Source organism: Equus przewalskii, chromosome 9 (genome assembly GCF_037783145.1).
Source record: "Equus przewalskii isolate Varuska chromosome 9, EquPr2, whole genome shotgun sequence".
NCBI lineage: Eukaryota > Metazoa > Chordata > Mammalia > Perissodactyla > Equidae > Equus > Equus przewalskii.
Genome location: NC_091839.1, coordinates 57,933,908 through 57,947,525, shown reverse-complemented (window position 1 = coordinate 57,947,525; position 13,618 = coordinate 57,933,908). Strand labels below are relative to the sequence as shown.

At 36.8% G+C, this 13,618-nt stretch overlaps 1 protein-coding gene across 2 annotated transcripts in view; it reads right to left on the bottom strand.

Annotated features, from left to right (window-relative positions):
- The window catches only part of AFG1L (AFG1 like ATPase), a 196,224-nt gene that overhangs the window by 15,544 nt on the left and 167,062 nt on the right, over positions 1-13,618 (bottom strand). The window lies entirely within an intron of this gene.

Sequence of the window (13,618 nt, the reverse complement as noted above, 5' to 3'; positions counted from 1 at the left end):
AATTGGCACTAAGAGGGAAATTCATCGCAATACAGGCTCACCTTAACAAACAAGAAAAATCCCAAATAAGCAATCTCAAACTACACCTAACTGAATTAGAAAAAGAACAAACAAAGCCCAAAGTCATCAGAAGAAGAGAAATAATAAAAATCAGAGCAGAAATAAATGCAATTGAAACAAAAGGGGCAGTAGAAAGGATCAGTGAAACAAAGAGCTGGTTCTTTGAGAAGATAAACAAAACTGACAAACCCATAACTAGATTTACAAAGAAAAAAAGAGAGAAAGCTCAGATAAATAAAATTAGAAATGAAAGAGGAGAAATAACAACAGATACCACAGAAATACAAACGATCATAAGAGAATACTATGAAAACCTATATGCCAACAAAATGGACAATCTAGAAGAAATGGATAAATTCTTAGACTCCTACAACTTCCCAAAGCTGAATCAAGAAGAAATAGATAATCTGAATACACCAATCACAAGTAAAGAGATTGAAACAGTAATCAAAAGCATCCCAAAAAATAAAAGCCCAGGACCAGATGGCTTCCCTGGAGAATTCTACCAAACACTCAGAGAAGATTTAATACCTATCCTTCTCAAGCTGTTCCAAAAATTAGGGAAGACAGAACACTTCCTAACACATTCTGTGAGGCCAACTCTCTGATACCAAAGCCTGACAAGGACAATCCAAAAAAGGAAAACTACAGGCCAATATCGCTGATGAACATGATGCAAAAATCCTCAGCAAAATATTGAGAATCCGAATACAGCAATATATCGAAAAGATCATACATCATGATCAAGTAGGATTCATACCAGGGACACAGGGATGGTTCAACATCCGCAAATCAATCACTGTGATACACCACATTAACAAAATGAGGAATAAAAACCACATGATCATCTCAATAGACACAGAGAAAGCATTTGACAAGATCCAACAGCCATTTATGATAAAAACTCTTAACGAAATGGGGACAGAAGGAAATTACCTCAACATAATAAAGGCCATATATGACAAACTCACAGCCAACACCATACTCAACGGGGAAAAACTGAATGCCATGCCTATGAGAACAAGAACAAGACAAGGATGCCCTCTATCACCACTCTTATTCAACATAGTACTGGAGATTTTGGCCAGAGCAATTAGGCAAGAGAAGAGAATAAAAGGAATCCAAACAGGGAGTAAAGAAGTGACACTCTGGCTGTTCAGATGACATGATCTTATATATAGAAAACCCTAAAGAACCCATGGGAAAACTATTAGAAATAATTAACAACTACAGTAAAGTTCCAGGGTACAAAATCAACCTACAAAAATCACTTGCATTTTCGGGCTGGCCCCGTGGCCGAGTGGTTGGGTTCGCGCGCTCCGCTGCAGGCAGCCCAGTGTTTCGTTGGTTCGAGTCCTGGGTGCGGACATGGCACTGCTCATTAAACCACACTGAGGCAGCGTCCCACATGCCACAACTAGAAGGACCCACAGCGAAGAATATACAACTATGCACTGGGGGGCTTTGGGGAGAGAAGGTAAAAAATAAAATCTTTAAAAAAAAAAAATCACTTGCATTTCTATACTCTAATAACGAACTTACAGAAAGAGAAACTCAAGAATACAATTCCATTTACAAACACAACAAAAAGAATAAAATATCTAGGAATAAATTTAACCAAGGAGGTGAAGGACTTACAGAATGCAAACTAGAACAAATTATTGAAAGAAATAGATGATGACATAAAGACATGGAAAGAGATTCCATGCACATGGATTGGAAGAATAAACATAGTTAAAATCTCCATACTACCCAAAGCAATCCACAGATTCAATGCAATCCCAATCAGAATCCCAATGACATTCTTCATGGAAATAGAACAAAAAATCCTAAAATTCATATGGGGCAACCAAAGACCCTGAATTGCTAAAGCAATACAGAGAAAAAAGAACAAAGCTGGAGGCCTCACAATCCCTAACTTGAAAATATACTGCAAAGCCACAGTAATCAAAACGACATGGTACTGGTACAAAAACAGGCACACAGATCAGTGGAACAGAACTGAAAGCCCAGAAATAAAACCACACATCTATGGACAGCTAATCTTTGACCAAGTTGGCAAGAACAAACAATGGAGAAAAGACAGTCCCTTCAATAAATGGTGTTGGGAAATCTGGACAACCACTTGCAAAAGAATGAAAATAGACCATTATCTCACGCCATACATAAAATAAATTCAAAATGGACCAAAGACTTGAAGACAGGTCCTGAAACCATAAAACTCCTGGAAGATAATATAGGTAGCACACTCTTTGACACTGAATTTAAAAGGATCTTTTCAAATGCGATGTCTTCTCAGACAAGGGAAATAAAAGAAAAAATAAACAAGTGGGACTTCATCAGACTAAAGAGCTTCTGCAAGGCAAAAGAAACTAGGATCAAAACAAAAAGACAACCCACCAACTGGGAGAAAATATTTGCAAATCATATATCTGACAAGGGGTTAATCTCCATAATATAAAAGGAACTCACACAACTGAACAATATAAAAACAAATAGCCCGATCAAAAAATGGGCAGAGGATATGAACAGACATTTTTCCAAAGAAGAGATACAGATGGCCAATAAACACATGAAAAGATATTCAACATTACTAATCATCAGGGAAATGCAAATCAAAACTACATGAAGATACCACCTTACGCCTGTTAAATGGCTATCATCACTAAGACTAAAAATAACAAATGTTGGAGAGGGTGTGGAGAAAAGGAACCCTCATACACTGCTGCTGGGAATGCAAACTGGTGCAGCCACTATGGAAAACAGAATGGAGATTCTTCAAAAAACTAAAAATAGAAATACCATATGACACAACTATCCCGCTACTAAGTATCTACCCAAACAACAGGAAATCAACAATTCAAAGTAACATATGCACCTCTATGTTCATTGCAGCACTATTCGCAATAGTCAAGATACGGAAACAATCCAAGTGCCCATCTACCGATGATTGGATAAAGAAGATGTGGTATACATGTACAATGGAATACTACTCAGCCATAAAAAGACAAAATCATCCTATTTGCAACAACATGGAAGGACCTGGAGGGAATTATGCTAAGCGAAAGAAGCCAGACTGAGAAAGACAAACACCATATGATTTCACTCATATGTGGAATACAAACAAACACATGAACAAAGAAAACAGTTCAGTGGTTACCAGGGGAAGGAGGCTGGAGGGTGGGCAAGGGGGTGAAGGGGAACACTTATATGGTGATAGACAAGAAATAATGTACAAGCGAAATTTCACAATGATGTAAACTATTATGAACTCAATTTAAAAAATTAAATTAAAAATTAAATTAAAAATAATTTTTCCTCAGGGCCAGCCGGTAGCATAGTGGTGAAGTTTGCACGCTTCACTTTAGTGGCCTGGGATTTGCGGGTTCAGATCCTGGTGCAGACCTAACACTGCTCGTCAAGTCATGCTATGTTGGCATCCCACATAAAATAGAGGAAGACTGGCACAGACATTAGTTTATTGGCAATCTTCCTCACAAAAGAAAAAAAAATTTTCTCAAATTTTCTTCAGATTCCCGCTAAAAACTTTTAATCAGGAACTGCATTTAGCCATTTTCAGCATCAAATCTTATTTTTTTTTAAGTTAATTTTTTTTTAAAGATTTTTTTTTTTTCCTTTTTCTCCCCAAAGCCCCCTGGTACATAGTTGTATATTCTTCGTTGTGGGTCCTTCTAGTTGTGGCATGTGGGACGCTGCCTCAGCGTGGTTTGATGAGCAGTGCCATGTCCACACCCAGGATTCGAACCAACGAAACACTGGGCCGCCTGCAGCGGAGCGCGCGAACTTAACCACTCAGCCACGGGGCCAGCCCCATCAAATCTTATTTTTTAAAAGTTATGTTCATGGAGGCAACTTTTCTCATTACAAATTTGAAAAGATTTTATTTGAAAGTCTTATTCTAATTCATTATTTGATATATTCTAAAATATCTTTGTAAATTTATTTTTCTTTTCATGATTATACAATATAGAGGAATATAACAAATGTTTTCACCAAACCACATATAGACGCTGCCAAACATCTTATACAGCCCCACGTGCCTCACAAATGGTATCATTTTTGATGTGACATCCTGATCACTAGGACTGATAAGTTGATACTGTTGCCACAGGATTATTCATCTCCTCTTTCCATAGCATTCAGTGTTTAAAGGTATGTGGGGCATTCAAATGCATTAACTAAAAAATTCTCCAGGAAATTATGATAATTTCAAACCCATTTAAAATGTTTTTGGAGAAATGAAGAATGCCTATGTGGGGCAGTCTGATTACAGCAGTGGCTCCTACTGTTCTTGCCTCCTTGTCCACACCCTTTGGATTGTGACTTTCCAGCTCTCCCATTAAGACATGGAGTCTCTCTGACCAACTCTTTAACCAGAGCCAGGCTTATAATTTACCATGGCCAATAGAAGGAGACAAAAGTGACAATTTTCCACGTCTGAGCTTAGGTCTCAAGAGGCTTTGCATGCCTCCACTCACTCTATTGTACCACGTAAGCTGGCCTGCTGGAGGAGGAGGGGACATAAGAAGAGCCAATTACCTAAACTGGGAAAGCATCCTAGGCCAGTCTACAGCCAGCTGGCCCCACAAACGGATGAGCAAGCCCAACCAAGATCAGCAAAGCTGACTGCAGATGCATAAGTGAGCCCAAAACAGATCAAAAGAAACTTCCCAGTTGACCTGTAGACTACAGAGCAATAATAAATGCTTATTTTGTTAAGCCACTGAATTTTAAGGGTTATTTGTTATGCAGCAATAGCTAACCAAAATACTGTACTTGCTGCAGAGAGATTTACTAGGAAAAGCCCACATTTTAGAAGACACTAACAAGTCCAGCACATGTAGAAAAATATGATCTAGCTTTTATAGCAAAAGATCAGTTTTACATAATTGATAAATATATGTAAACACAGATATTGCCATTTATTTTATGATACATTGATTTTTGTAATCAATTTTGGAATTTTTAAGGTGTAGTAGAAAACTTATTTCCAAAAATAAAACTTATGATTTACTGTATACAAGAACTAGAAGAAAAAAAGCCAGAAAATTATGTGGTATCCCTACAGAAAGTAAGAAAACATGGACTCAATCAAATAAAAACAAAAAGCCACAGAGAACGAGTTGACATGAAAAAGGAATCGGGGAGACAAGGAATGACTGCAATAAAACGGAAATTGTAAGAGCATGCCAACAGAAAAATGCATAAAGAATTTGAATATGCAATTCACAGAACAGAAAATATAAAAAGTATGAGGCTAATAAACAAAAGAAAAATATAGTCAAGCTCAGTAGTAACTAAAGAAAGACAAAAGAAGAGATATTTTTCATATAGCAATTCTGCAAAGAAAAATAAATGATACTACTCAGTGCTGGCAAGCATGTCATAAGACAGTCACTGCTGCTGGAAGAGTAAATTAGCTCAGAGTCCTAAAAAGAGACATAAACTTAACCCAGTCATTCTGCTTCTAGAAATCAATCTATAGGAAATCATCAGAAATGCAACCAAAGGCTATAGAAAAGGATTATTTATAACTATGCGAACCAAAAAGTAATTTTAAAATATAACAACAGAGGAATGCTCAATAAATTATGGCACATGGATATAATGGAATAATACGTTGCCAACAAATAATGGTGTTTATGAAAAATATTTTATGATAGGGAAACAAACTTTGGTAAAAAAGCTAAGTGAAAAAAGCATAATGCAAAATTATAACTGTATTAAGGTGTCTGTTTTGCTCAAAATACATTTGTAGGAAAAAGGCTAAGTAAATATGTAAAAAAATGCTAATAATTATTATCTCTAAATGGTCTAAGTGATAGACTTAGAGACTTCTGATCCTGTTTATTTTTTAGATTTTTCCGCATTTTCCAAAGGGGAGAGAAACAAAATACATTATAACAAAAAAGGGTAAAAAGAGAATGATGTAGCAAAACAATGTTGGCGATCTTTACTAATTCAAACAAAGTCTGTATACTTTACATTGGTTTTTGTTTTTCAGCTATTTAGTCCCCTGCATCTTTCCTAATAATAATGAAGAGTGAATGTGTAAAATATTCAATAAATGCATAAATTAAAGAGCCTGAGGAGTCACAAATCTGTTTAGATTTGCAGTTGCCACCCTCACTTACTCCCCTGTTCAAGACAGGGAGTCCCAACAGGGCCAGCACTATCGTATCTACCTCCATGTCCCTAGCATCTAGCACAGCCCAGGGAACTCAGGCTTGCATAATACAAGATTGGTGAAAACTGAATACACTATCACCAAGTCTTCTTCAAAATCAATTATAACTACTGAATCCTTAATACAAAGCACTGTACTAAATCCTACGAGAACTTAGCAAAACACAGAGAAGACACATTTCTCCACTCTTGACCTCACTATCACTAAATTGCAAGCATACAATATCAAAGGGAGTTGCTAATATTTATACTTTTGTTTTGCATTAATTGATCTCATATGTAAGTAAACCATAGCATAAGACATTTTTTGAAATCACAATTAGTATTGTAAATTCGTGCATTGTGTCCTATGAATAATTAAAGCATATGATTATTTTTGAGTACTAAATGGCACTTCAGTTAGTAGCATCCCTGAGTATGTTATTCTAGCTCAGAATTCAAGTATCATTATCTAATGCAGGTTCTTCTTATGATAGATAATGATGACATTCTCCATCTTTCTACCTGAGCAATTAAAAAGTTTAATAGTCTTTGATGTGGCTGGTTATCTGAATAATTTTCTGAACAGGAACAATTAAAATCCACTTATTCGATGGTTTGTGCATTCTCGACTATTGTTTCAAACTCTGTTTCTGTGGAAACCTGATGAAAACTTAAAGAACTTTAAATCTATAATGAGTTTGCAAAGAGCATTTGTTTTCCTTAATTACCGAGAGTATACAGCTGGATTATATGTAGCACAGTTTCTCAAACAAACTTTTAGGAATAAAGAGCTTGCTTGACGTCTTCTTTCTCCTGCCTGAGAAACAGCAACAGTATGAGAAAAGCTGTCTGCTTCGGTTTGACCCTGGTGCCAGGGGTGGGGATTTACTCAATGCTACACCAACGTGAAATGCACGAGCGCTACCACCAGGCTGCCTTCTGCCCTGCAGTGAGTGGCTGATCCACTTCAACATACACGAATGAGCTGTCAGCTTGAGTTTCTTTTTTTCTCTGCCTGGCTAATGCTTCTTCTGCCACCATTATTTCAGCTCAAGTAGGACGATTATTATTTCAAGCGCTGTCTAGATTATACTGTCCTAAGGGTTACTCTTTATCTGTATAGACGCCTCTTTACAAATTCTACGTAGTGATACCCTGAAAGCTCCTCATTATACAAGTATTTGTGGTAACTTGCTTTGTTTACAGAGAAATGACAATACCTCATATCTTAAATAGAAGTACCTTTTAATAGAAAAAAAATGCTTGAGTGGAATTCAGATGAATATGTCCTTTTCAAAACAAACTAAAAATATCATGTGAATTGATGTTAAAACAACTTATGTGCATCAAATTAACAAAGATACTAATTAGAAAAATAGAGCACTGAAATGTGTGTATTTGTACAGCAAATAATTTCCCAAGATTAGTCATCTGGCACCTTAGGATGAGAAATCTCATTAATATGAAGTCTATAGCACCCAGCTGGGAAATATCTCACAATTCCGGAAAATACTACCACATTCTACTTCAGAAGGTGTTCTTCGGGGAGCTACAAAGTTTTACTACTTGACTTACAAAGTCTCAATGGCAGGAGGCCAGTTCTTCCTAAATGCGCCAGATCTTTGCTAAACTATCCCTCTATGGCCAAATAATAACGGCTAATACAGTACTCTTTTGGGGGGCGTCATATTCTTATTTTAACAGAATAACAGAAACAATGTACTTTGTAGAAACAATGACTTCACCAAAAAATTCAAGCAGCACACTAGAGGCAATTGCACCCTTTCCCCATCCCCACTTGATTAGCTTTGTGTATGTAATAGATCTCCAAATTCTGGAGATATCTAATCCTGGAGATTCTGGAACTGACAACTTGCTCAAAACACAAGCCACCTCAAAGCAGATCTACTGAGTGCCTACTACATGCAAAGCACTGTGCTAGGTTCATTCCTGGGAATACTTCCAGTTCATTTGGGGAGTGGAAAACTCCAACAATTGGCACAAAAACATCTGACTTATAACCTACAGCCTAGAAAACCAAAATGAAAAATGTGGAGATAGGTTAAAAATACAACGTTTAGAAGAATATGAAGAGGCAGGAAATTATTATCATTAGCATCATCATTATTATTAATAAGCATCACCGAATGAAAGCATCAATACAACTGCAAGGCAATACATAAAAACTGCAAAACATCTCCATAAGATGATAAAAACTAGTGGTAAAAAATCTGTAACTATACACAAAAGTAAACTCAAAATGGATCAAAGACCTGAAGATAAGTCCTGAAACCATAAAACTCCTGGAAGATAATATAGGTAGTACACTCTTTGACATCGAACTTAAAAGGATCTTTTCGAATGCCATGTCTTCTCAGACAAGGGAAACAAAAGAAAAAATAAACAAACCGGACTTCATCAGACTAAAGAGCTTCTGCAAGGCAAAAGAAACTAGGATCAAAACAAAAAGACAACCCACCAATTGGGAGAAAATATTTGCAAATCATATATCTGACAAGGGGTTAATCTCCATAATATAAAAGGAACTCACACAATTGAACAATAAACAAACAAACAGCCCGATCAAAAAATGGGCAGAGGATATGAACAGACATTTTTCCAAAGAAGAGATACAGATGGCCAATAAACACATGAAAAGATATTCAACATCACTAATCATCAGGGAAATGCAAATCAAAACTACACGAAGATACCACCTTACGCCTGTTAAAATGGCTATCATCACTAAGACTAAAAATAACAAATGTTGGAGAGGGTGTGGAGAAAAAGGAACCCTCATACACTGCTGCTGGGAATGCAAACTGGTGCAGCCACTATGGAAAACAGTAAGGAGATTCCTCAAAAGACTAAAAATAGAACTATCATATGACCCAGCTATCCCACTACTGGGCAGCTACCCAAACAACATGAAATCAACAAGACAAAGTAACATACGCACCCCTATGTTCATTGCAGCACTATTCGCAATAGCCAAGACATGGAAACAATCCAAGTGCCCATCAACAGATAATTGGATAAAGAAAATGCGGTATATACATACAATGGAATACTACTTAGCCATAAAAAAAGACAAAATCATCCCATTTGCAACAACATGGAAGAACCTAGAGGGAATTATGCTAAGCGAAAGAAGCCAGACTGAGAAAGACAAACACCATAAGATTTCACTCATATGTGGAATATGAACAAACACATGGACAAACAGTTCAGTGGTTACCAGGGGAAGGGGGCTGAAGGGTGGGCACAGGGAGTGAAGGCGAGCACTTATGTGGTGACAGACAAGAAATAATGTACAACTGAAATTTCACATTGATATAAACTATTATGAACTCAATAAAAAAAAAATTGTTATCCTAACTACCTGAGATTGAGTAAACCAGACAATCATTTGTTAAACAATTAGCTGGCATCTGACTAGGATGGAGTGTCAACTGTTTAAGAGACATCTAAAATTTGAGGGAAGTCAAGAATTGCTCCTTTTAGAGATGAGATAAGCTGGGTTCAACCAGCCAACAGAATCAACAACAGTGAATGAGTTAGTGTAGCTCAGAGCCCAACACTTAGAAAGGATCCAGATACTTCTGGAATTAGAAAATCCTGCCTAGGTACTTTATTTAGACTAAGTTTTCAAATTAACTGTAGTATGAGGGATAGTCAGAAAGCAGCCTAGAGTTGATGAAAAAGAGGACAGCTTCTCTGGTTTGTAAAGCTGTGGGAAATGGGACTTCAGAGCCTCCCTTACAAACGTTGGGTAACCGCGTCCTAGAATTTACCCTCACCACGGGATTACTTAACCTGATCAGACTCTCCTACTAGCTCTCATGGTATCTAAGGTTTCTGAGTTAAGGTAATGAGAAGTTTAAGCTTTAGATTTCATAAGAAGCCATGGGGACACTGTGGATTACTAGGTTTTGTTTCTCATGGCTCCCTTGCTAAAATCTCTTTAGCTTCAAGGCAATCCTAAGCAAACCAGGTTCTGAAAAAAGGGAACACCACAAGTGAGCTGAATAGTGCATTATACTGACATTTAGCCTAATAAGAGGACCCATATTCTTCATATCCAGGAACACAGATAGCATGACACTTTGCAAAAACATGACGTATACAAATATATGCGTGTGTGTGTATAACTATTTCAGTAGTTACTTTCTTTAAGGCGTTTTTGGTTGGAAAGTATTTAGTTTATTTAATGTGATCCTCTACTGTTAATTAACCATGTATAATTAACCATTTAACATAATAAAGAATGAGGAAAATTTTCTTTAGCTGCACAAACAGCTAGTTCTTTGAAATGACTAATCCAGATATTAACAATCCAATAGACACTGAAAAGAACATCGGCGGGGGAAGAAAAATAGCCCAACCATTGTTAGAATTATTCCACAAATTTATTTACTAAAATAATGCTATAACAGCTCCCTTCTAATTTCCCGCTGGAAAAGGGATTTTCTTAACTTGTTCTAAACAAATGGAAATTTAAACATTATTAATGCCTCAGACATTATGATATCTGATTATACAGACTACAGAAGGTAATAAATGTATATGGCCAAGGCTAAAATATGTTTCCATCCTTTTTTCTATTTTTAAATATAATGATTTTAATAGGAATGTATATGGTAATAATGAAGTTATTAGTAACAACACAATTCTACCAAAATCACTGAAATCAGTAAGCAAAGACTAGCACCTGCTCATTAACTAATTGAGCTATCCTGAGCATCCCCGCAGTAGAGGGCAGTATTTGCTACATCTCTGTGGGAGGAAAGGCAGTGTTATAAATTTGTCTTGCTTTGAGATCTAGCCAGAAGAAATCTGAAAAGATTACCCACAAGGTGCAAGAAGAGGTTCTGTACCCTTTGCTACTGGTCCTACATGTGCATTTGAAGTGAAAGGTCAATCAATTTCCTTTCCCTTTGGAAATCGGAGCTAAGAGGCATGAAAAGTGACATTTAGAAAACTAAAGAGAAAAGAGAAAAGGCTTTAGAATAGCAAAGAACTTATTTTAAATTTGAGAGTGATGACTTCTGAACATGTTAAAGTCTTACAAATGCAGAGATTTTGTTATTTTTGTTTCGCTTTTCCTTGTGAGAGGTCATTGGGGAGAAATGGAATCCTCTTAGATCTGGATATCTGAAAAGCCTAATCAGAGTCGGAAAAGAAGTGGGTATCAGAGAGTTATTATGCTTCCTCCCACTATTCTGCTTTCCAAATCACAGAAATACTGGGTGGAAAATGCTAATTCATATTCTAAAGATATTAAAAAGCGAATCAGAGCAAGGTAGAGTGCCTCTCTGTGCTGCTGGATACACAAAGAGCCAAACCCTTCAAACCGAAGACCAACAGAATTCTTCACTCCATCTTGTCAAAAAAACAACCTTGAATTATCTGCTCCCAAATTTTACTAAAGATACAACATTCATGAAAGGCTTGAATGAGAGTTTATCCAATATCTAAACATTTAAAACTATTTCTCTGGATCAAGCTAGATAAAGAAAGAGAAAAGCTGACTTGAAAGCACCTTGTTGACCTCTATAGCACTAGCTTCATTGAACTGTACTTTGTCATTATGCCCTTAGCTTGTGTATAAGAATCTGTATGGTACAAACTTATATCGGCAGCAGGAATGGGGCTGAGGACATTGTCCACTGCCATCTTTCAGAAGTCCCTAAAGGGGGAAAGGCCCAAGTGCCAGAAAAATCTTCACTTCTTCTGAGTAACTAATTTGCTTCTCTCTTCTAACTTACTGAATATCTTTTTCCTACTTTGTCTAAGAGGATGCTGAGAGTTGATTTAATTGTTCAATTTTTTTTTTGAGGAAGATTAGCCCTGAGCTAACATCTGTCGCCAATCCTCCTCTTTTTGCTGAGGAAGACTGGCCATGAGCTAACATCTGTGCCCATCTTCCTCTGCTTTATATGTGGGATATCTCCCACAATATGGCTTGACAAGTGGTGCTAGGTCCGCATTCAGGATCCAAACTGGCCACCGAAGTGGAATGTGCAAACTTAACCACTGCGCCACCAGGCAGGCCCCTAATTGTTCAATTTTAAGAACTTTGTAGAAGTTTATGACACCGATTTATGTATACTAACTTTTGCTGTCTTTCAACTTAACTATTCTCTCTTTACCTTTGCCCTAATTTTTTAAAAAAATCTATTTAATTCTATGTGTGTGTGTATGTGTGTGTCTGTGTACACACATATAACTTTTTGGAATCAAAGTATAAATAAATACATGCAAAAATTATTCTTTTTCTATTTCCTTTCAAAGCTTGTTTTTTTATTTAGTTTACTTTCAGTTAAATAGGAGGCAAAAGGGATTCAGAGAGAGATACTGTCAGTAAGAACTTCAGAAAATAAACAGTAGAGCCTCTTTTAATTTTGTTAGTTAACAAGTACATACTGAGCATCCATCAGTTGCATAGCACTAAATGTGGAGAGTGGTATTCTTAGAAAAGGTAGGTTTTCAATGAGAGGGAATGTGTCCAGTGTAGGGAAGTAGAAATCTATTATATGAACATGGAATTGAATGGAAATTGGTATGAAGAAGTAGCCTGAGAAAAGCAAAGCATCACTAGCTTTAGTAAAGCAGACTAGGAATGTATTGCAAAGGGTGATCCAAAATGATGGGGATATTTAACAATCTGGATTTGTATTAAGACATGATAAGGGAATGCAGAAAGTTCAGGAAAGAAGTTGAGAATATCTTGCATATCTTTTGGTATGCAAGATAAATTTTCTATCTCCATCTGAGCGTGAATAATTTACAGTTTACAGAATTTTTCACACATGTGAAGGCTGAAAAGCAGCTACATTAGGTTAACAGCAGCAGCTTGTTATATATGCCTAGTAAGACCTTCTACAAAGTAATATCCGAGTCCCAAGATGTTACCAAAATGGTAAATTACTTCCTTTTAAAATTCTTCAATAAAATGGTGGGAAATTTGTATTGTTCCTATTGTTCCTTTGATTCATCTGTACTAGGACTTTGGCTCTATCTACTTCCACTGACTCCTGTGATAAGACTATGCAACCCCACCTGTACCCCTCATCTCTTCCTTTTTCGATGTCAGAACAGGTGATTTCACGGACTCCTTTAGACTCCAAAATAACACATCTCTACAAACGACTTCCAGATCATTTCCTAGATTTCCAATTGTTCAGTCCTAGATTCAGTCCTAGATTTCCAATTGTTCAGAAGCTCCCTTCTTCTACCTCTGGTATTTCTGTTAAGGGTCCTGTCATTCCTCTGGTCACCCAAACTGAAAACGTCAGAGTCCTTGGTAGCTCGTCCTTGGCCCTGAGGCTTCTCTGCATCCAATCTATAAATTTCTCTCACATTCACC